At 36.5% G+C, this 22,599-nt stretch overlaps 1 protein-coding gene across 2 annotated transcripts in view; it reads right to left on the bottom strand.

Annotated features, from left to right (window-relative positions):
• LOC150080687 (plexin-A2-like) overlaps window positions 1-22,599 on the bottom strand; it is a 1,379,917-nt gene that overhangs the window by 917,839 nt on the left and 439,479 nt on the right. For both annotated transcript variants that reach the window (XM_090381876.1, XM_090381877.1), the window contains exon 5: window positions 15,830-16,053. The gene's annotated coding sequence lies outside the window, so the exon portion shown is untranslated. The remainder of the gene's footprint in view (window positions 1-15,829; window positions 16,054-22,599) is intronic.

Genomic DNA, 22,599 nt, shown 5'->3' with positions numbered 1-22,599 from the left:
AATAGTATGCCACTCAGGAAAAACTCTTGGGGAACTCCTTATTTATGTTTTTTACATGTAAATATGTACTCTAACCTGAAATGTTCTATTTTTCAGAAAGTTTTGATTGAATAGGGTAAATGTTCTCTGAGACCTGTATTGTGGATGTCCTGTAGCATATCATATCTCCATGCTGTGTCATAGGCCCTTTCTATATCAAGAAATATGGCAACCATAGGTTTTGAAATTATAAATGCATCTCTTATATCTGTTTATATTCATACGAGGTGACCTAAGGTGGATCTATTATGTCTAAACCCGCATTGCATACTGTAGAACCAGTTGGTTGCTTCTAAATACCAGACTAATTTTTTGTTGATTATCTTCTCCAAAACTTTGCTAAGGCAGCTGGTGAGAGCTATCGGTCAACAATTGTTTGGGTTGTTCTGATCTTTATTGGGTTTTTGGAAAGCTAATACTGAAGCAAATAATTGATATCCTCAAGCATGATGCCATGCTTCAGAATACTGATCTTCTAGGAAAATGCAATCGTATAGTTTAAGAAGATTTTCTACTTCCTTTTGCTTTAGCATATTGTAGTGTATGTTGTCTGGTCCAACTGCACTTGGTTTTGTTTTTGATAATGCTATCTCTGAAGGTTCAGTGATGTTTTCTCCATTCCAGTGTAATACTAAGGATGGTTGGTTTTTGCATTTCCCATTCATTTTCCATATTTTATTCTATATTGTCTGTGCATTTGTTGTTGTATTTATTGAGGAACTGTATGGAGGAATTTTTTCTGGCTTATTTCTGAGTATACCTAACTATATGCATGAGTGCTAACTCATGCTTGTTTATATTTTAGGAGATTATCTGTTGTAGGATATCTCCAGAACTTATTCCAAGCTTTGTTTTGTTGTCTTCTTGTTCTCATGCAGTCTTCATTTGACCAGGATTTGGGTATAGTGGAAAACGAGTTGAAGTTATGAGTACTGCTTGTTCAGCTGCCTGTATTAAAGTATCTGTAACGTGTTTCAGTGCTTCATCGACCGATTTTTCTTGGATGATCTGTGGATTAAATATTGTCAGTTCTCTAAATTTTTCCCAGTTTTTTTTTCTTATTTTCCAGTGTGGTGGTTCTGCTGGGGTGACAAGGAGGATTTCTGGTCAGTGTGGTGATTACTGGGTAATGATCACTGCTGTATGGGTTTTCTATTACTTGCGAGTTTAATTCTGGTAGAAGTAAAGGGGTGCATATAGTTAGGTCTACTACTGAGGGTGTATGACTAGGAAAGTGAAAATAAGTATGTTCACCATTATTTAGTATAAAAAGGTAATGGTAATCTATTATTCTCTCTATTATTCGTCGTTGTCTGTAAATGTCATTATTTCCACATAGCTGGCTATGTCCATTCAGGTCTTCCATTATACAGAAAGGTGTCAAGCGTTGGGAGATTAGTTGGTCTATTTCTTCAAATGGTATATTTAATCCTGGTGGAGTGTACACTGAACAGATGGTTACCCTAAATCTTAGTGTTATTCTTACAGCTACTGTTTCTAGATTGCTGTTTAAAGGGATATGGTTATGGACCAAGATGGCTACTCCTCCACGTGTTGGCTCTTCTCTTATTCTGTCTTTCCTATAAATTGAATAATTTTTTTATTGAAAGTGTCTTGTTGCCTAAGGTATGTCTCTTGAAGACAAAAACACATTGGCATAAGGTGTATTATTAGGTACTGTACATCATCACAAATGGTTCGCAATCCTCTATAATTCCAACGGATGAACTGATCCATTATCTGGTTTTCCTCGGGCTTTTGGGTTGCTTCCAAACTATAATATTCTTACATTGTGTCTTTTCTTTTTTCAGGTAGATAGGCCAGTCCATGTCCAATTCATCTTCTGTAAAGATTTCTAGTACTAGTTCTTCGGATGTGTTTATTTTTCCTATGTCCCTGTTTGGGTTCTTTGGTGATTGTAGGTCTCCATTGTGGTGCTGATTTGTGGATATCTGTCTGTGAGAATAGATATTGGAGTATTCACTGTTTTCTCCTGTTTTATTGGCTTCACTAAAACAGGAATCATTTACTTCCAATAAATGCATTTTTATCTTAATAGCCTTATCACATTTATTGAAAAACAAAAGTTTATATAAAGGATTAGATTTTAAGGTACAATGCTGAAGAAATTATTTCATCCCTACAAGAATAACTTCATGGGCATAATCTGAGCAAACACTGGGTTAAGAAGATTTCAAAACACTAATCCAACCATGGAAGATAAGAATAGAAAAAATTGCAGATCACCCCATTTTGAATAATGGCAAACAGCATGAGGATGAGAATGACTACGATTGACTGATTTTCTATTTTATTGGTGCAAAATCAATTGAGTTTATAGTGTGCCGTGACTATGCCATAAAAAGTACAAAAGAAGAAAGGTTCTGCATAACCTTTCAGCAAGGTTACCATTTCAAAAAGTATACACAAATAAAAAGCAGTATACAAAAACTAAAAATAAACGTTCAATATTAGATATATTTATAAAAATTTAAAAACATCTGACAAATGGTCCTTGTCTGATAAAATCTGACAAGGTGTATAAGGCCAAGTCAGATGGATAAAAGTGGCAAAATATATGTTTTGAGCATAGGTAAAAGTAGCACAGTCAATTAAAACATGTTTTATAATTAAAATAGTGTCAAAAGACACACATAGGAGGTCATCAGCCCTCAGCAGGAAAGAGTGTGCAAGAGGACTGTGTTCCATGCAGAGCCAAGCAGGACCAACCTCACTATGATTTCTGCGTAGACTAGACCATGGTTCAATTACAGGATTTATCTGATGTTATTTATTTGTTGCCTGCCTATCCATTCCATGAATCCTGACATTGGGAGTATATCGTTGTGTATTATTTGCCTGTAATCTGTATAGGGGACTGACAGGTAACAATTATTAATGGGACTTGTTACTTTGACTGCAGTATCATCTAAATCTTTTCCCCTAATCCTAATGTGGCTAGGAATCCAGCAGAAGTGGATATCATATTCATGTTCAGAGAGAGTAACTCTTCTGCTGAACTTGGGACAGAAATGGATGAGAGCTATACCTCACCGATAATAAAGCCTGCAAGATGCTCAGAGAATTGGAGTATATAGAGAACCACTGGTACTGGTGAGTACTGATATGATCCAAGGCTAACTCTATAGCATGCAGCTCAGCAGCAAAAATACTTCATTCAGGGAGAATCTGCTTGGATATAGTAATGTTTGGAAAGACAGCGCCAGATTCTATGTATGATTCTGGCTTCGAGCCATCTGTGTAAACTGGCAAGAAGTCAAAATGTTCAGCTTGGTGGGCTGAACAGGGCTACAGGTAGATGGAACATCAGACTTTACACAGTTCTTAAGGGGAAAAGCTGCATGCCAGGGTGTAAGGGATTACTTTGATTATGGAACCTTGGCTACCATGATATTAAGCTCTCTGAGTAGCTCTTGGACACAAATACTGAACGGAATCACAGTCTGACAGGTGTTATATAAATTTTCCCATTGTGGCTCAAAAACAATGTCCATATAGAATGGTCTGGCAGGGATTTCAGTTTTAAGCATATTTTAGAGACAACTGCTTGTGCTAAACAATAACAATGGTTCATTTGCTTCATCATAGTGGCTCTGGGCAGGAGATGTTCAAAATGCTCCAGTAGAAAAACAAATAGACTGATGATAAATAGGTACCAGCCACTGAGGTACACTGTTTCTGGCTGTTATACTTAGGACCTGTAGTCTAGTTTGGATCACACAGGTGTGCACAATGGATGCATAGTAAGGTCCATCGGTCTGCACCCCAAGATGTAGAGAGAGAGAGTCTTTCAATAACCCTTATGTTGCATGACTGAGAAAATATGATAAATTTATCAACATGGAGGGAGCTGTTTACAGCTGGAAGAAGTTGTTCTGTGATGGAATTTACTTTGATGATGAAAAGTGTAATGCTTAATACTCATCCTTGTGGTACTCCCTCCTCTTGGCAAAAGGGACAAGAGAGTGAGGATCCTACACAAACTTGGAAAGGCCGATTGGCTAAAAAGTTTTAATAAAAGCAGGGAGATGCCCTCTAATACCAGGCTATACAAATCATTTAAGATGCCAAATTTCCAAGTTCTGTCATATGCTTTCTCCGTATCAAAGAATAAAGACACCAGATGTTCACATTTTAGGAAAGCATTCTGGATGGATGTTTCCAGTCTAATTAAATGGTCTAGTGAACTGGTTCCTTTGGAGGCAGCATTGCATGCTGCAGAGTAAGTCATTTTATTCTAAATACCAGACACGTAGTGACATTCTCTCTCCAGAATTTTGCACAAACGACTAGTCAGAATGATAAGACAATAATTAGAGGAATTATAGGATCCTTTTTTGGCCTCACATAGGCAAGAATGGTTACTATGTGCCACGCATCCAGAAACTACTTTTCAATAACAATTCTGTTATAGAGAAACAGCAGGTGATTCGTAGGTTTTTGTGAAAGATGCTTAATCATTCCATAATGGATGCCATCTGGTCCAAGTCCAACAGCACTTTCCTTAGAAAGGGTTAGAGCTCTTTTCAGCTCATGTATAGTGAACGGTCCCATTGCAGCAATAAACGCCCTTTGATGTGAAATTAAGTGCCTGTTTTTCACTTTTATGTTTCAGGACCAGGAACTCTGGGGAATACAATGATCTTTTAAGGGCACAAAGAGTGATATTGTTGTACACGTTGGCACTAATGACATTAAGGTTACAAGATCTATAGACTTACTTAACAAGTACAGGTCAATGTTGAAAATAAGTCGTGAGTTAGGATTAAATTTTAAAGTGTCTGCAATTCTGCCCAGAGGAGAGAGTATATGATGAGAACCTTGTCAATCAATTCAACCCTGGAGAGACTGTGCAAGGCTCATGGGGTAGAATTTTTCTCAGTGTGGTGCATGCTTGTTAACAGAAGAGATTGTTTCTACAGGGATGGGATACACTTAAATAGAAAGGGTGCAAGAATATTTGCTGATGCTATCGAGGCAGCGTTAGGTGAGTCAGAAAATTGCTAGCTTGGGGGGGGGGGAATTCACAGACTAATAGATTTAACAGTAGCAGCAGGCAGAGGTAAAAGTAATTCTTGCACTGCTTCTATTAGGATAAACAGCAGCCTGGAAAGCAAGGTGCTGGGGATTTCAAGGACTACTGGGAGTAATCATGGAATAAGTTTTTTTATTTATTTTTTTTTTTTTATGTAAACCCCAAACACAAGAGGTATTAGAACCTATAGTACTTAGTACCGTGCTTGGGTTGGAGGTTGAGAAGACGAAAGAAGATATTTGTTGACATTGGACTTGAACTTCTGTAGACTGTAATTTTCAGGAAATACGTATGAAGGAAGGAAGGTTGTTCCAGAAAACGGCAGTTCATTGAATAAACAAGGAAGATGAAAAGTTGGTTCTGTGAGTTTGGACAGTAAATGGATGTTGGCGGCATGTGTTCGGACTGTTTTGAAAGAGAGAACGGGAATTACATAAGCCAATTCAGAAGAACAGTGCCCATGGAAGTATCTGTAGAAGAGGCATGCAGCAGAAACAGTATGTCTATGAGACAGCGAGCGGAGAGACTCTGTTAGAGATGAATCATTAATTAACCTAACTGCCCTCTTCTGAATGGAATCAAGAAGCCTGAGAGAAGTTTTGGGGGAACCATCCCCCCCCCCAGATCTTGGAACAATATTCCATGGCTGGGCGGATTTGCGATTTATACAGAGTGAGCAGCTGTTTGGAAGAAAACTAATGCTGAGAGCAAAAGAGAAAACCAAGTTTTTAGATGTAAAAGAAGCAATATTTGTAATGTACTTGTGCCAAGAGAGATTAGAAGTCAGGGTAATCCCCAAAAGAGATATATCATTTTGCCTAGAAATCGGAGTGTCACTAAAGATAAGCATAGCAGCAGAAGAATCCTTTTTGCGAGATATAAGACAAGACTGAGTTTTAGAAGGGTTAAAATCAACTAAGTTGTCTTGGCCCCCACTGGAGAATTACCTGAAGATCGGCATTTAAGGAATTGGTAGTAGATTTTCGAGAAGTTGAAGCTGATTGAGCAGGACAATGTTTCTCAAAATGGAAAGTGGAATGCAATGTGCTATCATCGGCAAAACTATGGATAAGATTTCCAGTCAATGGAAGAAGGTCATTAATATACAAGAGGAAAAGAGTGGGAGAAAGAACCGAACCTTGGGGGACACCGGCATTAGTGGAGAAGTTAGAAGACAGAGAGCCATCAACCATCACCCTCAGTGAGCGATCAGAGAGAAAACTGGATAACCAATTACTAAAAACAGTTCGCAAACCATAAGATGGAAGCTTGTTTAGAAGACCTTTATGCCAAACATGATCGAAAGCCTTCGAGATGTCAAGAGCAACTACTTGTGTCTCACTGAACCTTTCCATTGAATTAGTCCATAAATGGGTAACATAAGCCAGAATACCACCAGAATCATACTGGCGATCGTTGATCAGACGGAAGGTTTCTAGGTAGTTTAAGAGTTGGCGGTTAATTGATTTTTCAATTACTTTAGAAAGAGTAGAAGTAATTGCAATGGGACGATAATTGAATGGGAGGGATTTGTCACTCTTTTTAGGAACTGGCTGGATATGAGCAAATTTCCAAGCAAAAGGAAAAACACCTTTGGAATAAGAAAGTGAAAAAAGGCGGCAAAGAATAGGAGTAAGTTCAGGAGCACAGGTTTTGAGAACAAGTGGAGAAATACCATCGGGACGTGGAGCTTTCTTAGCATCAAGATTCGTCAAAATCCTTCTGGCATCCTTCTGATGGAAGACCACAGCAGGCATTGAATGGAGCGTGTTGAGAATGGTGGGAGGTGTTTTTTGAAGTTCATTAATACATGAGTTGGAAGAAAAATGGGATGCTAGCAGGTCAGCTTTATCCTTGGCTGAAATGACAACAGAACCTATCTGGTTTGGACAGAGGTGGGAGCAGAGATGGGCAAAAGTTGCGGCCAATAGCTTTGGCAAGAGACCAGAATGCTTGGCTACCATTAGGGCAAGAAGCAAGTTTTCTACTCTTAGCCTGGGCAAACTCTAGTTGGGACTGATTAATAACTGTTTTACAATTGTTGCGAGCTTTGGTGTAGGCAGAAAATGAAAACTGGAGAATTAGAAACAAGCCAATTACGATATGCAACGTTCTTCTCTTGAACAGCCTTAGCACATTTATTGGAAAACCAAGGATTATTTAAAGGACGAGATTTTAAAGTAGAGTTTGGGATAAAGGATTCCATTCCTGCAAGAATAATTTCACTGACACGATCTGAGCAAACGCTGACATCAGAAGTTTTGAAACAGTAATCCGACCAAGGAAAAGAAGAAAAGAAGTCTCGCAGGTCATCCAATTTTGCATTCTTGTAATGCCAAACAACACGAGGTTGGGAATAGCCATGAGATAAAGGTTCCATTGGAGAAGAGACAATCAGCAAGTTCTCATCTGAAGTGCCTAAAGGACCTCTCACTTCGACCGTGTACTTAGAAGGGTTATTTGTGAAAAAAAGATCATGCATATTGGCTGTATGATTAGGATTGTCTGGTATTCTTGTAGGTAAATGAACAATCTGTGCAAGGTCATTAGTAATTGCAAAATACTCAGCATCTCGACCAGCTGGGTCAGTGTGACTAGAAAACGGAAGCCAGCTGGAGTTGTGAACATTAAAATCACCAAGGAAAATTGGACTGGAGAAAGTCAAGTTGCAAAGAGAGGAAGTCAAGGAGCTCCAAGTGATTAGTGGAGTTGGGAGAACGGTAGAGACAACAGATGAATTTGACACAGTGAGGTAGAGAGATTTCAAGCCAGAGAAGATCAAAGAAAGGAGATTCCAAATTGCAAGTCTCTGACAGGTTGGTTGGTTAGGTTGGTTATTAGAAGTTTAATGGCGCATCAGCATCTAAGGCTATCATGCGCCAAGTCTGACAGGGAATACCAGAACGGACATAAGCACAAGTACCACCTTTGAGGCGAAAGGAAACATACAGCGAATAATTTGGATATCTGAGATGAGCAGTAGTTGAATCAACCGATAACTGAGATTCTGTCAGAAAAAGTACATCGGGTTTGGCAGACTAAAAGTAGTAGTAGTAGCATGTGATGCAAGAAAGCAAGTGTATGAGCTTATGCAGCATCAGCCAAAAAAAAAAAAAAAAAAAACACACCATTCCCTCCAAATGCCGATCCAGTTCCTCCTTAAATTTATTCAACCTATCAACTTCCACAACGACAGATGGAAGTTTATTCCAGCAATTTACCACCCAATGGCTAAAGGCAAATTTCCGCACATCTATTCTACATCTGTCCTTTCTTAATTTGAATTTATGCCCCCTTATGTTCGTAATCTGAACAAGTGGAAGGATCCCATCAGAATTCAGCGTGCTCAACCCATTCAAGGCCTTATACACCTCAATCAGATCACTGCACAGGTGCCTAGTCTCCAGCCACTGGAATTTGCAGAATTTAAGCCTCTCTTGGTAAGTGGATCCCTTCATTCCCCTCACCAATCTTGTTGCCCTTCTCTGTACATGCTCAAGCAAATCTACATCCTTCCTAAAATGAGGCCTCCAGACCTGTACGGAGTACTCAAGGCGTGGCCTGGCCATTGCCTTATACAGAGGGACAATCACCTGCTTTTACCTGCTAGCAAAATTCCTTTATATCATTGACAAAACCCCATGACCTGCCCTGGCAGCCTGTCTGCATTGCTCAGAAAACTTCATATCTGACTGCATAATTACTCCCAGGTCTTTTTCATTTTCTACCACCTTAAGTGTAGTACTACACAGTTGGTACATTTCTCTGGGGTTACTTCTACCCATATGCAGTACTTTGCATTTGTCAAGGTTAAACTTCAGTTGCCACTTCTTAGCCCATCTGCCCAAATTATCTAGATCCTATTGAAGTAGCACACTGCCATTACCAACCCTGCCAACCTTTGTATCATCTACAAACTTCAACATTAAGCCTGATATACCTTCATCCATATCATTGATAAATATACAAAACAACAGTGGACCAAGAACGAACCCTGTGGGACTCCACTAATAACATTAGTCCACGAAGAGCAGCACCCATTGATTACCACCCTCTGTCTTCTCCCACTTAACCATCCTTTTATCCATTGTAGCAACTTACCCTTAATACCATTCTGCTCCAATTTGTACAAGTGGAAATGGACATCGTTGAGATTAGAATTCAGACCACATATATTTGTGAAATGGATTAGGAAGTGCTTGGAAGTAAATACATGTGTTAGGGTAACTAAGAGTAAGAATAGGTGTATGTACACTTGCAAATATGCCAATGCTAGGAGTATAGTAAATAAATTTGATGAATTTGAAGTGCTGGTCAAGACATCAAAAACGAATATTGTTGGGATTTTAGAGACGTGGTGCCACACAGATACAAGCAGTGCAGAATTGGAATTTGGAAAGTACAATGTGTAGACAAGAAGGGAAGACAGGGGTTACACTGTTCATTAAGAAACACACAAAATCTACTGAAGTGCATCCAATTGACATTGGTGGACAATGCAATGCAATGTTGAGTCAGTGTGGTGTTACGTAAGCACTAGGGAAAGGGAAAAATGAGAGTAAGTGTGTGTTATAGGCCTAATGACTCTGATGAGTATAATGAGCAATTGTGCAGAGAAATAGTGGGCCAGTAAATCAGAATGTCTTATAATGGGGAATTTTAACTTTCCAAAACATCATCATCATCATCCATTTTCAATCCACTGAAGGATGAAAGCCTCTCCAGTTCCTTCTGTTTTGTGTAATGGCCATCCATTTACTACCCACAAACTCGTGAATTTCATCTGTCCATCTCCATCGTAGTCTTCCAGCTCCTCTTGGGTACCATTCGGTTATTTTCTTAATCCATCTGTCATCATGTCTTCGAGCTATGTGTCCTGCCCAAGACCATTTTAGTTCTTTAGTTTTGATAAGAATGTCCTTTACTTGAGTTTGCTGCCTAATCCATGTGTTATCTAACAGTCTGATTTCCAATATAATTTGTTCCATTCTTTGCTGTGTAGTTCTCAGCTTCTATTCCATTCTTTTGGTGGGTGCCCAAGTTTCACTTCCATAAGTCATGGTGGGGAGTCTACATTGGTTCATTATTTTACGTTTCAGACAAATTGGGATATTGCTCCTCAGTATGTGACTATATTTCCTGAATGCTACCATCCAAAATTTATTCTTCTCTTGACTTCCAGCAATTTACCATTATTACAGCTAATGACTTGTCCCAGATAAATATGACTCCACCTTTTCAATTACTGCACCTTCAATCATTATATCCCTTTCTGTGGCATACTTGTTCATAATTACTTTTGTTTTAGCCATATTCATCTTTAGGCCAAAATCCTTACTAACTGTGCATAACTGATTAAGATTTTCCTCTAATTCTTTGGGATCATGGGTTATGACCACAGTGTCATCTGCAAATCATAAATGGTTTAGGTACTCTCCATTCACAGTGACTCCTGAGACTAGTCTAATCTTCTGAAAGCTTCCTAAAGGGCAGCAGTAAACAACTTCGGAGATATTGTGTCTCCTTGTCGAACTCCTTTCTCAATTTTAAATTTGCTACTATCTTTGTCTAGTCTAATAAAGAAGGCAGTGTTCTCATATATTTTCTTCAAAATTGTAATATCTATGCCTTGTCTTTCCGTTGCCGGAAACATTGCCTTATGCTGTATTAGCATTAGTAGAGGCATATGATGCAAGAAAGCAAGCTTATTCAGCATCAGCCAAAAAAAAAAAAAAAAAAAACAACCACTACTCCCATTTCACCCCTCCGTTCGTTCGAAATACCTGTCCAGCTGAGCCTTAAATTTGTTTAGGCTATCAACTTCAACAACAAGCGATGGGAGTCTATTCCACAAACCAACTGCCCGCTGGCTAAAGGCAAATTTCCGCACATCTATCCGACATCCGTCCTTCCTCAATTTGAATTTATGCCTTCTCAGGTGATTATTCTGAGCAAGAGGAAGAATCCCATCGGCATTGAGCATGCTCAAGCCATTCAAAGCCTTATACACCTCTATCAGATCACCTCGCCGATGCCTAGTCTCCAGGCTCTGTAATTTGCAAAACTTAAGCCGTTCTTCGTAAGAGCAACCCTTTGTTCCATTCACTAATTTTGTTGCCCTTCTCAGTACTCGTTCCAGCAGCTCTACATCCTTCTTGAAATGAGGCCTCCAGACCTGTATACAGTACTCAAGATGTGGCCTAACCATTACCTTATACAAGGGAATAATCACCTCCTTATCCCTGCTAGAAAAATTCCTGTATATCATTGACAAGATACCAGGAGCTACTCTTGCAGCTCGTCTGCACTGCTCAGAGAACTTCATATCTACCTGCACAATTACCCCCAGGTCCTTTTCATTCTCCACCACTGTCAGTGTAGTACTGCAGAGTTGATACGTTGCTCTGGGGTTACTGTTTCCCATATGTAGTACTTTACATTTGTCAATGTTAAACTTCATTTGCCACCTCTCAGCCCATCTGTTCAACCTTTCCAGATCCTGTTGCAGCAGCATAGCGTCAGTGGTGTCCTTAACAACCCTGCCAACCTTTGTATCATCTGCAAATTTGGACATTAAACTTGATATCCCATCATCAATATCATTCATAAACACCGAAAACAACAACGGACCCAACACTGAACCCTGAGGAACTCCACTAATAACATTAGTCCACGTTGAGCAGTGTCCATTGATTACCACTCTCTGTCTTCTGCCACTCAACCATCCCTTTATCCATAGCAGCAATTTGCCTCCAATGCCACACTGCTCCAATTTGTGCAGCAGTCTTCCATGTGCAACAGTATCAAAAGCCTTTCTAAGATCCAAATATATAATATCAAAGTTATTCCCTGCATCCAGTTCTTTTGTGACTACATCATAGTATCCAATCAAATTGGTTAGGCAAGACCTGCCCTTAACAAAACCATGCTGCGTCTGAGCTATAACTGAATTCTTATCTAGATGATCCTGCAGTGCTTCTTTAACCAGTGCCTCCATTAATTTACCTGGAACAGAAGTTAAACTAACAGGTCTATAATTACTTGTGTCAGCCTTTGATCCTCCTTTGTGAATTGGGGTTACATTTGCACATCTCCAGTCTATGGGTACCTCCCCTGAGTCCAAAGAAGCTCTCATAATTATGGCTAGGGGTTTGCTTACCTCCTTTGCTGCCTCCTTTAATATAACTGGATAGATCCCATCCACCCCAGGTGCCTTTTTTATGTTTATCCTCAACAATCTCTCTTCCACTTTCCTCTCAGTTATTACAAAATCATCCAGCTCACTGCCAATGTTTACTTTACCTACATCATTCTCCTTCCTACGACATTCCTCTGTATGGAGTCGAATGCCTTTTCATAATCCACAAATGCCAGGTATAATGGTGTTTTATATTCATTTGCTTTGTCCATTAGTTGTGATATTACATGAAGGCAATCCATAGTTGAGAATCCTGTTGAGAATCCATCACTTGTTGTTGAAGTTGATAGCCTAAACAAATTTAAGGCTCAACTGGACAGGTATTTCGAGCGAACGGAGGGGTGAAATGGGAGTGGTGTGTTTTTTTTTTTTTTTTTTTTTGGCTGATGCTGAATAAGCTTGCTTTCTTGCATCATATGCCTCTACTAATGCTAATGCTATTAGAGAATTAGAAGAGAGTGATTTTCCTTTATCCCAGAAATTTATCTGTTGTTTCGCAGAAATGAGTCATCCACACTTTCACCTGTCTCTGTTTAGATGGTAGGTACAAGGTCCCTAAATCAGTTTTGTTTTAGCTGCTGTGCAAGCTTAAAACAAAACCTCACAATGTACAAGAGGAAATCCTTGAGAGTAGCAGCAGCAGCAGAGGCATGCCAAGGATGAGGCGAAACGAGGCTCTTGCCTCAGATTAAAAGCTGAAAGGGGCAGCAAAAGAAAGATTAAATAATTGCCAATGTTGCCATGATTAACAGTAGGGCACAATTTTTCATTCTTTCTTCAGGTACTAAAATGGCTCAGCATGGGCCTGTGTAGTGGAAAAAGTGGAAATATTTAACAGTGTAGATCAGGGTGTTAAAAAAAAGAAATCACTTTAAAATTTGGTATCTCTGCTAATAGTGTGTCAACCATTCTAAAAAACGATGCTTCGATTCTCAGTTTGAAGAAACAGGATCCAGTCGGAAGCGTGCGAATGGAGATGTAGATGAAGCCATTTTTAACTGGGTGAAGTTGATTCAAGACCAAAGCATGGCGATATCACGGCCATTAATAAAAGAAAAGGCTATGGAGCATGCATCTTTTCTAGGGCATAAAAAAGTTCTGATTGGTTGGACAAATTTAAAAAGCACTATGGCTTATTCAAAAAAGTTATTTCTGGTGAAAGAGGAGTTGCAATCGAAGAAGACTGTATCCATTGGAAAGAAACAGTTTTTAAAAACATTATGGAGGACTACGAGCCCAAAGACATTCATTCAATGTTGATGAAACAGGTCTATTTTTTTTTTTAAATGTTTGCCGAAAAAGACACTGGCTTTTAAAGAAGATAAATGTTTAGATGGTAAAAATGGTAAGGAAGAGTCTCTTGGTTGTAAGGTACAGTCTTTGTTGGTGCAAATATGGCTAGTAACGAAAAACTGAAGCTTTTGGTAATAGGCCGAAGTAAACAACCCCAATGTTTCAAAGGAGTAAAGTCGTTCGAGTTGGACAACAACAAAAAATCTTGGATAACAAGTGAAATTTTTGAACAGTGGATTTTCAATTTTGATAGAAAGATGATGAAAGAAAACAGAAAATTCAAGTTGATTTTCAACAACTGCCCTACACACCTTCACTTAGTAATTTTGAAACTTACAAGTATGAAGCTTGTTTACTTCCCTCCAAATACCTTGTCTAAACTGCAGCCAATGGACCAAGGCATTATCAAGAATTTTAAAAGGCACATACTGAAAAAAAATTATACTGAGAATAGAAACCAACCAACCTATAGATTCTGTTATAGATTTGCAAATCAAAGTTAGTGAAAATGTACGGTCAAGATATGATGGAAACAACTATTAAGAATTGTTTTGCAAAAGCAGATTTTGCTAAAATGCCAATTAACAGTGATGAATTACTACAAGATATTGAGCAATCTTGGGAAGAACTCCAAGCAAGAGGTTTGATCAGTAGTGAAATTGTTCTTGACAAATTTTGAGTTTTAATAATAATGAGTTGATAAATATCCATGTGACTCCAACATTTTGGAGAGTATTCAAAGAACTAGTGACAATATCGACATTGAGTTGGATGAAAATGAGGGCAACGAAGGCAATATTAAACCTTCCAAACTTGAAATGGTGGCAGCAAAACTTTGCATCAAGGCCTTCAGTGTGAAGAAAATGTGTCAGAAAATATATATGAGTGTTTAAACAAATGCAAACAATTTTATGAATGATGTACAGTAAAATCCAGTGCACAATAAAAAATAACCAAATATTTTATGAAATAATTCTTAAAAATGTACTAATATACTGTGTGCATCATGTAAGTAGTCATTTCTTAATATGTCATTGTAGAAGTTGATTGCTTAAATAAATTCATGGAAATTTTCAGGACAAATGGATGTTTGAAATGGGTTTTTTTTTTTTTTTTTTGGCTAATGCTGTATACGCTAGCTTTCTTGCATCATATGCCTAATACTAATGTGTCTTAATAAATTAATTATCTTAAAACATTAGAAAATTTATTCATTCTCACTGATTATTTCCCCTCTTTTACTATTTTTCTGAAGGTTAAATTACAGTATTTTTCATTGCTGAAAAGGTAATATTTCTTTATAACGAAACTTCTATGTAACCAATTTTTTTTTTAAAGCGAACGATCGATTTCTTATATAGAGGTCCGACTGTAATTCTATTACCCTACCCATTAACTAAGTTAATAGCAAAATGAAAAATTAACACCACTGTCTATAGATTATAAAAAAACACTACTATATACATAAATATATATATATGTTAGAATATTAAAGTATTAACCATTAAAAATATAAATGTAAGTAAATAATATATATATTAATTTCATTTCATAAAGAACCATACAATTGCTCAGTACTTATTGCGACATTCAATAGTCTATTCCTAGCGAACTAAAATCCAAAAATATATTAGCCATCGCTGCCACATGTTTTTAAATACTATAATTTTTTTTAATATATAATTAAGAAAGTAAGACAAAGGAAAAAATATAAAAAGGGATTACAAAAAAGTAAATGAAACGAAAAAGAAAAGCAATAAACTGGCTGCCATTCAAAATATATTTCCGGCAGCTCTCATAATAATCTTAAACACATACTCATCCCCAACAAATATCTACTAATAATGTTCATTAGTGGATAATAATTTAAATCACTACTTAATATTAATTACAGTACAATTATTGTTGTGCAACTATACTCTTAACACTTATTGTAATAGCATATATACCCGTAGTATTCATACTGACCTTTACTGCACTCATTCGTGCTGAACTTAATTTAAATACAAGGAATTCTTATCATTTTTACGTTCGGAGAATCCTTTAATTCCTTTTTATGTGCGATTGTTAAAACTTGACAAACCAAAAGGGAGGGTGTTCTACCGGGAATCTCGTCATCGCTAAACCACCGGCAAATCCAAGCAACTCCGAATAAAAACACATTTCTAACTAAGCAATCTCCAGGCCATCATTAAATGAAAATTTAAATATATGCATTTTGCTAAGCAGAAGTATAGCCTTACCTGCATAATGTAGCTGTCTGTGATAATGTGAAAACAACGTAACGTCAACCTATCACTTTCAACAAATCGGACTGATGTTTAATCTCGCGTCTAACATACTGCAACCAAAATGGTGGACATCCACACAAACTTGTCTGCCACCTAGCGGGAGGTTTCCATCCGGATGAGAGAACAGAGGTTGATTGGGTGTGGCTTTAAAGCATTTCTCTGGATTACTTCACAACCTATGAAACAGCATGAAATATAAATGTTTATATAAATTTCTTTGCATTCTTGTTTAGCTATAAATATCGTATATAATTAAAAATTGTGAGGTATTGGTATTGTGAAGTTAATATAATAGCAAAACAGATGAGGAGTATATGCAATATTTTTATTGATTGTTAGGTTATCAAAGCATAAGATAAGAAAGATTGCACCAACAGAATTTGAACACATCTTAAATACGAAGCAACGTTACGTGAACTGGTCATTCTCTTAAAATTAATAAAAATGGACTTACACTTAATTTTAGAAATTTTTGTATAATAAATGTATACATATTTTTGTTTTGTAATAAACTCCTATTTAAAAAGTCTGATGGGGGAAATGTGAGTCTATTATTTGTATATATATATATATATATATATATATATATATATAACATTATTTAAAATGTCCCCTTATAGTGAGATGATATATCTAATTTTAACTATTTCACATTGAAACAGTTATAAAACTTTAAAATAAACAAAACTGTTGTAAGGTTCGTCACCGTGTGAGGAGGGGAGAGAGAGAGAGAGAAGAGTCAGAGTTATGGTTAAAGAGTATGGGAGTAGAGTATTTCATGGAAGCCTTAGAATTTGTAGTTTCGCCGAGGTCTTGAAAAAATATCCAAGAATTGTGGTTTTATGAGTATAGTATACACTGCACAACTGAATGTTGCTTATTAAATTATTACAATATTTGTGAATTTAAAATTTCGATCATCCAGTGCTCACTCGCCAACTGGAGAAAGGAAAACTTTTTTAAATTCATTATATAAACTTGTGAGATAAAATTGCGTATTTTTCATGGCTTAAGGATTAATAATTAATTTTAAAAATGATAATCATTATTCCTGTAAGGAACCGAATAAACGAGTAGGTTCGTTTGCCATTATCATGACAAACGAACCTACATACACAACCAGAGAAAATGCATTGCAGTTCAAGAGAGAATTTTCGTGAAAGTGAAATATCTGTAATGGCATCCCCCGCCCACTTCCGCCAAGGTGTAAATAGTTCTAATATTTTAAAATAATAATAATGTAAACAATATGTATGGAAAAAGAAAAGAAGCACTTCTATTTCTGTAATAGAAAAATTCTTAAAAGTAAAAGAGCTTCTCATCAGCCATTTCAGCCTGAATAACATGCAATTAGTCTGAAGATTTGCATTTGTACAGTCTTGAGATATACGAGGTTATAAACAAGCCGGTGTTAATTCTAACAAAAAAATGCTAAAGAAAACAGGTCATATAACACACCCATGGGTTCAGAAAACGGCGGAGGGAATAAGATGAAAAGTAAAGGAGCTTCCCTGTTGTGCTTTTATCACTAAGATTTAACCGTATAATAGAAAATCCATTAGGTGGTATGTGAAGTCATTCCTCCCAACTTTTATGATTAGAATATGGACAAAACAAAAAATATTGTATAACAAGTTCATTAATAACTGACAGAGCACAAATCCAGGACGGGACGGATTGCCAAAGTGCTCTAGCCTCCATCACCTCTGAAAACTTTAATTTTTTTCGGCGAATCTAAAGCTTACGAATCCCTGTTGTTGTTATTGTTGTTATTTGGTTTTCAGGAGCATTAGCAACTATGGCCATATTGCTCCGGGATATGCGGTGGTCATTCCCTGACCTTTCCGCATCCTCCGTATTTGGTTACTAATCCCTAAAAACGCTTATGATTTCGAAAAGCATTTTTTATATTCAAAATGTAGAAGGAAATTTCGGCGAGAAAATAGTAAGTTTAAACTTTACAAACTTTGGTTAAAAAAATTCTCCGGCACACCAATAACATAGATTAATACTACTAGTTATAATAAGAATAATAGTATTTAACTAGTTCTCGAGTTAGCTGCAATTGAAACAGGTGAAGTCAGTGGCAATATTGAATTTGTAAATGCGCTTATAGCAAGGGGGGGGGGGTTGACGAACTCATTGTAGAAAGGAGAATGCCCTCAAGTGGAAAACCTGGATCCGGACCAGGGCTGACAGTTTGCTCCAACTATTTTTGTTATCCCCCCCCCTGCCGCAAATTAGGTAGTAATGAATAATGCTAATATCAGCTCACTGAGCACAAATCATTCTCAGGAAATTGACACGCGGAGAAAAGAAAATGCAAAATGCCATTTGCTGAGGTGCAAGCTCTACTTTCATCCCCTTGATAAGGTAGAAGAATGGCAACCGTTAGCAGTTGGAAATTTATTAGTTGCAGTTTAATTTCTGGAAAGAAAAGATTAAAAAAAAGTCATTGCTAGATTCCCTTTAGCGTTGGAGATTTCTCTAGATCTCAGTTCGTGAAAATGAGCGACTACTGCAAATAAAATGATAAATATTATTAATATTTATTATAGATGAGACGGGCCTTATTACTATATAGGGCCTATGCTCATCTCCACTGCACTTTTGGCTCTTTTAGAGAGATTTGTCGAGCATCCGAAATTTCATAAAAATCGGACTAATAGAAATTCAGCAATTATTTCTTTTTTCATACATATCACGTAAGTTATCCATATATCGCATACTTAGTTGAAGTTCTGAATATATATTTGTTGCTGTGCGCTAATTGGAGGAATGATGGGCAATATAGCAAATGAGCAGAAACGAAATGTTCTAGATTCGCGCATGTCATTGCTTTTTTCACCTTTTTGTTATGAGTTTATTAAATACATAAATCATGAATGATTATACTATTTTATTATTACGTTAATTAGAGCAGAAACGCTGAATACTTGTTTTATTTCAATTGTTATTAAAATCCGGATATAAATAAAATATTGCTTTACGGTTTACAGTATATGATTTTTTTAACTTATTAAATCACAGAGCACGAAATATCTGTTGTATTTCATGTAACAGATATTTCGCACGAAAATGTTTCATTAGGTGGTATGTGTGAAAACAATAATGTTTACATATTATTAGTTAATCAGTTGATTGGTAACAAGACAGTTTAGTTTTCACAGAAAAAGGAGGAAAAATCAATTAATTTAAGAAACAAAAATTAACGCGAAACCGAAACTGATCCCCATAGTTATCTGCATGCTAATGTTCGATTCATCGAGACTTTGATGGGACTGACTTTGTAATGTATATGTAAAAACGAAACCGCTTTCTTTACAGTAATGACACGGCTGGTTGTGTTTGCCAGTTAACTTCATTTCAAAGGTAAAGTGGAAGTTACTGTTCATTTCCTGACAAAAATTCAAAAATACGAATCAGAAGAAAATTAGATTTGTCTGAAATCAAGTTGAAATTTTAAAGCAAACATGAAATGAAGTCGATACACTTCAATACTTTAATTAAAAACATAGCGAATTCTATAAACTAAGACCTGCCTAATAAGGACTCATTCGCCACCGCTCCATCCAGCACCTGATACCTTGACATACAAGTATATCTAATTTCCTGTTGGGAGAAGTTAAGGTGCAGTCGAACCAGAACTCATCCAGTACTTAGCGAAAGGTCCAATCGATGGTCAGGGGCGGCCATCTTGACCACACGTCAATTTTAAAAATACTGTATACATGTACAGTCAAATACAGTACAGCACAAGAATTCTTCATGAGAACATTCTTCTCTTTCTTGGTGATTCCCTTCTACTTCTCTCTCTCTCTCTCTCAGGGTAACTCGGGAATTGTTTTTTTTTTTTTTTTTTTTTTGGTTGGTGCGGCATAAGCCTCACGCTTCCTTGCACCATATAGCTAATAATAACATGAAGAATTCTTGTGCTGTACTGTATTTGACGGTATGTACTTACAACTTCGAACTACTACTACCACTCATTCCAACTAAACGCAGTGAACAAAGGACCATGCACTGAATGCTAGGAACCCAGGACATAGAGAGAGAAAGAGAGAAACGTTAATTTAATGATATTAATATAAGATCCCAAAAACAACTACGAAGGTGCACTCAGACTCAAGATACCACTGTTCTGAGGGGATAAGACGAGACATCTCGACATGGAAGTGTATCTAAATTCATGTGGAGTGAAGTTAAGGGTGTGGTCAAATCAAAGTTATCCAGCGCTTAGCAGAAAGTCCTATAAATCCTGCATTTTGGGGGTCCGATTAGTTCCATAGACATAGAAAATAAAACACTCTTTTAAAAAAAAAACGATTAGCAAAATCTGCTTTACTTTATATAGCATTGCAATGGCAAATGATGCAAGAAAGCAAGCTTATACAGCATCAGCCAAAAAGAAAAAAAAAAAAAAAAAAAAAAAAGACACCTCCCATTTCACCTACTTCGTCCTTGAATTTATTTAAGCTATCAACTTCTATAACAACAGATAAAAGTTTGTTTCAACAATCAACCACCCGCTGGCTAAAGGCAAATTTCCGCACACCTGTTCTGCAACCATCCTTTCTCAATTTGAATTTGTGCCCACTCGTGTGTGGTCTAAGCAAGACGAAGAATCCCATCAGCATTAATGGGATCTTTCCCATCATATTTTGGAATTTCAACATAATCTTCTTAATTTCCCTTTCACGATATTGTGTGTTAAAGTTTACATGTCTTTTCTGTTATATTCCGTTTTATTTCACCATTTTTATTCTAATTCACACCGCGTGTGTATGTCAGCAGTGATTTTGTTAGTTTTCTGCTTTCCATTTTTTTGCCTAATTTAAGTTTTAACTGTTTGGCTCGCTAGTTTCATCTTTTATTTTTCTCTAGTAACTTATTTCGTTTATCTAAATTCATTATATAGTTTGTTTCAAATATACAGACGCAGACTTTCGTTATTTAATTTGAATTTTATACATTTTATTGGCAATCTCTCTATTCATTTCCGTTAACCTTTTTACACTTTTCATGTTTCTTCTTATTTTTTTTTATCTGTCATTTTATTTTTATTAATTGCAAAATTTCTTGTTTGAAAAAAAAAAAAAAAAAACCGCCCCTTAACAGATGCATCGAAGGTCGAATTCTCGCTCCTGCAACACACTTCCAACAGTACTTGATCATTTAGTTCCTAATTTATTCTTTCTCTGAATTCATTTCAGCTTGTGATAGCTTTAATTTGGTAAAGGAAACATACTGCATCACCAACATTTTGAAATTTATCACGCCTAAAAATTACATTTCTTCGTTATCCTTCGTCCTTTTACTTCATACGAAGGGCGATCAAGAATTCTGTGAATGGAGTATAAAAAAAATCGAATTTTGTACCTGGTATGTGTTTTTTTTTTTTTTTTATTTATTTTTTATTATCTTGGGACCAGATCTGTGGGTGTTTTATTGTTAAAATCCATATTTAAAAGTAAAATTCGATGACTCAACTTTCCTCATTTTTTTTTCGCGAATTGTAGCTTTTAAATATTCCCCTGTTATTGTGGTTTTAGGTGCAAATGTAATTAACAATCCTTTTGTATCCCAGAAAATTGAGGTCAACACTTTTCCAGCTGATCGCTGAGTTCGACGATCCCTTGTGCTTCCACTGCATGCTTTCTAATTTGGATTCAGGATCATAAAAATGTAGCCAACTCTCATCGCAATCACCAAGTCAGATAAAAATCTATCTGGATTAGCAAGAATTAATTTTAAATTTTCCTTTGATGCTTCCACCCTCTGATGTTTGTTGTGAAGGGAAAGGTTTCTGGGAAAGGTCTTGCAAAAACTTTGGACATTTACAAACGTTCAAATATTATTGTCGAAATACTTCCATGGGAAGTGCTAAGTACTTGTGCAAGTTCAGACACTATAATTCTTCTATTTTCTATATATATATTTTTTTCCCCTTCAATAATGGCAATTGTTTCTGAATTGAATGCTTCAGCTGGTCGACCACACCTGGGACCATCGTCAACTGACTTCATTCCTTTGAACTCCGCCGATTATCTTGAAACATTAGCATAATTGGTGATAACCCCCAAACGCTCTAGTCTCTCTCTAGATTTCTTAGAATTTCTGACGTTTTTTTTTTCATGTAATTTTATAAGAAATTATTCTATAAAAATTCTTTAATACATTTTGTATACCCTGTTCTCAGAACTTTTTCACCCCTCACTCGTATATTAGTGGACTTTATTTTACCTTTTAAAATATCATTTAGTTTTCAGATTTTATCAGCATACAGAGGCAAACGTCTCAAGTGACTTTTTTCTAATATTATTTCAGCGTTTGGGCTTCAGTGACAGAAAGAATGCTATACATTTTCTACACTTTTTTTGTTCCTTTTGATTATGCATATCTACACAATATAATATTAAACATTGTTGGTATATTTTTATAATTATTTCTACTGCCTATCACATTGTTTTCTGGTATCTAATTTTGGAGTTAATACATAAAATAGGATTATTCGCCAACATCCGTGAATAATGTACATAATATCCGCCAAAGCAACCCACGTTATAAAGGAGAATACCAAAACGTTAGCTTTCTAATGATTTTTCAATAAGTGAGCATAGTATGACAGCTAACGATTTATACATGGTAATTCACACATGCCCTAATAAAATAGTGATCTGAGAGAGAGAGAGAGAAATATATATTAAATATAAAAAATATGT

This window comes from Mastigoproctus giganteus, chromosome 9 (genome assembly GCF_048544385.1).
Source record: "Mastigoproctus giganteus isolate SK-2022 chromosome 9, ASM4854438v1, whole genome shotgun sequence".
Taxonomy (NCBI): Eukaryota; Metazoa; Arthropoda; class Arachnida; order Uropygi; family Thelyphonidae; genus Mastigoproctus; species Mastigoproctus giganteus.
The sequence above is the reverse complement of the archived record's forward strand: the minus strand, read 5'-3'. Positions and strand labels throughout refer to the sequence as shown.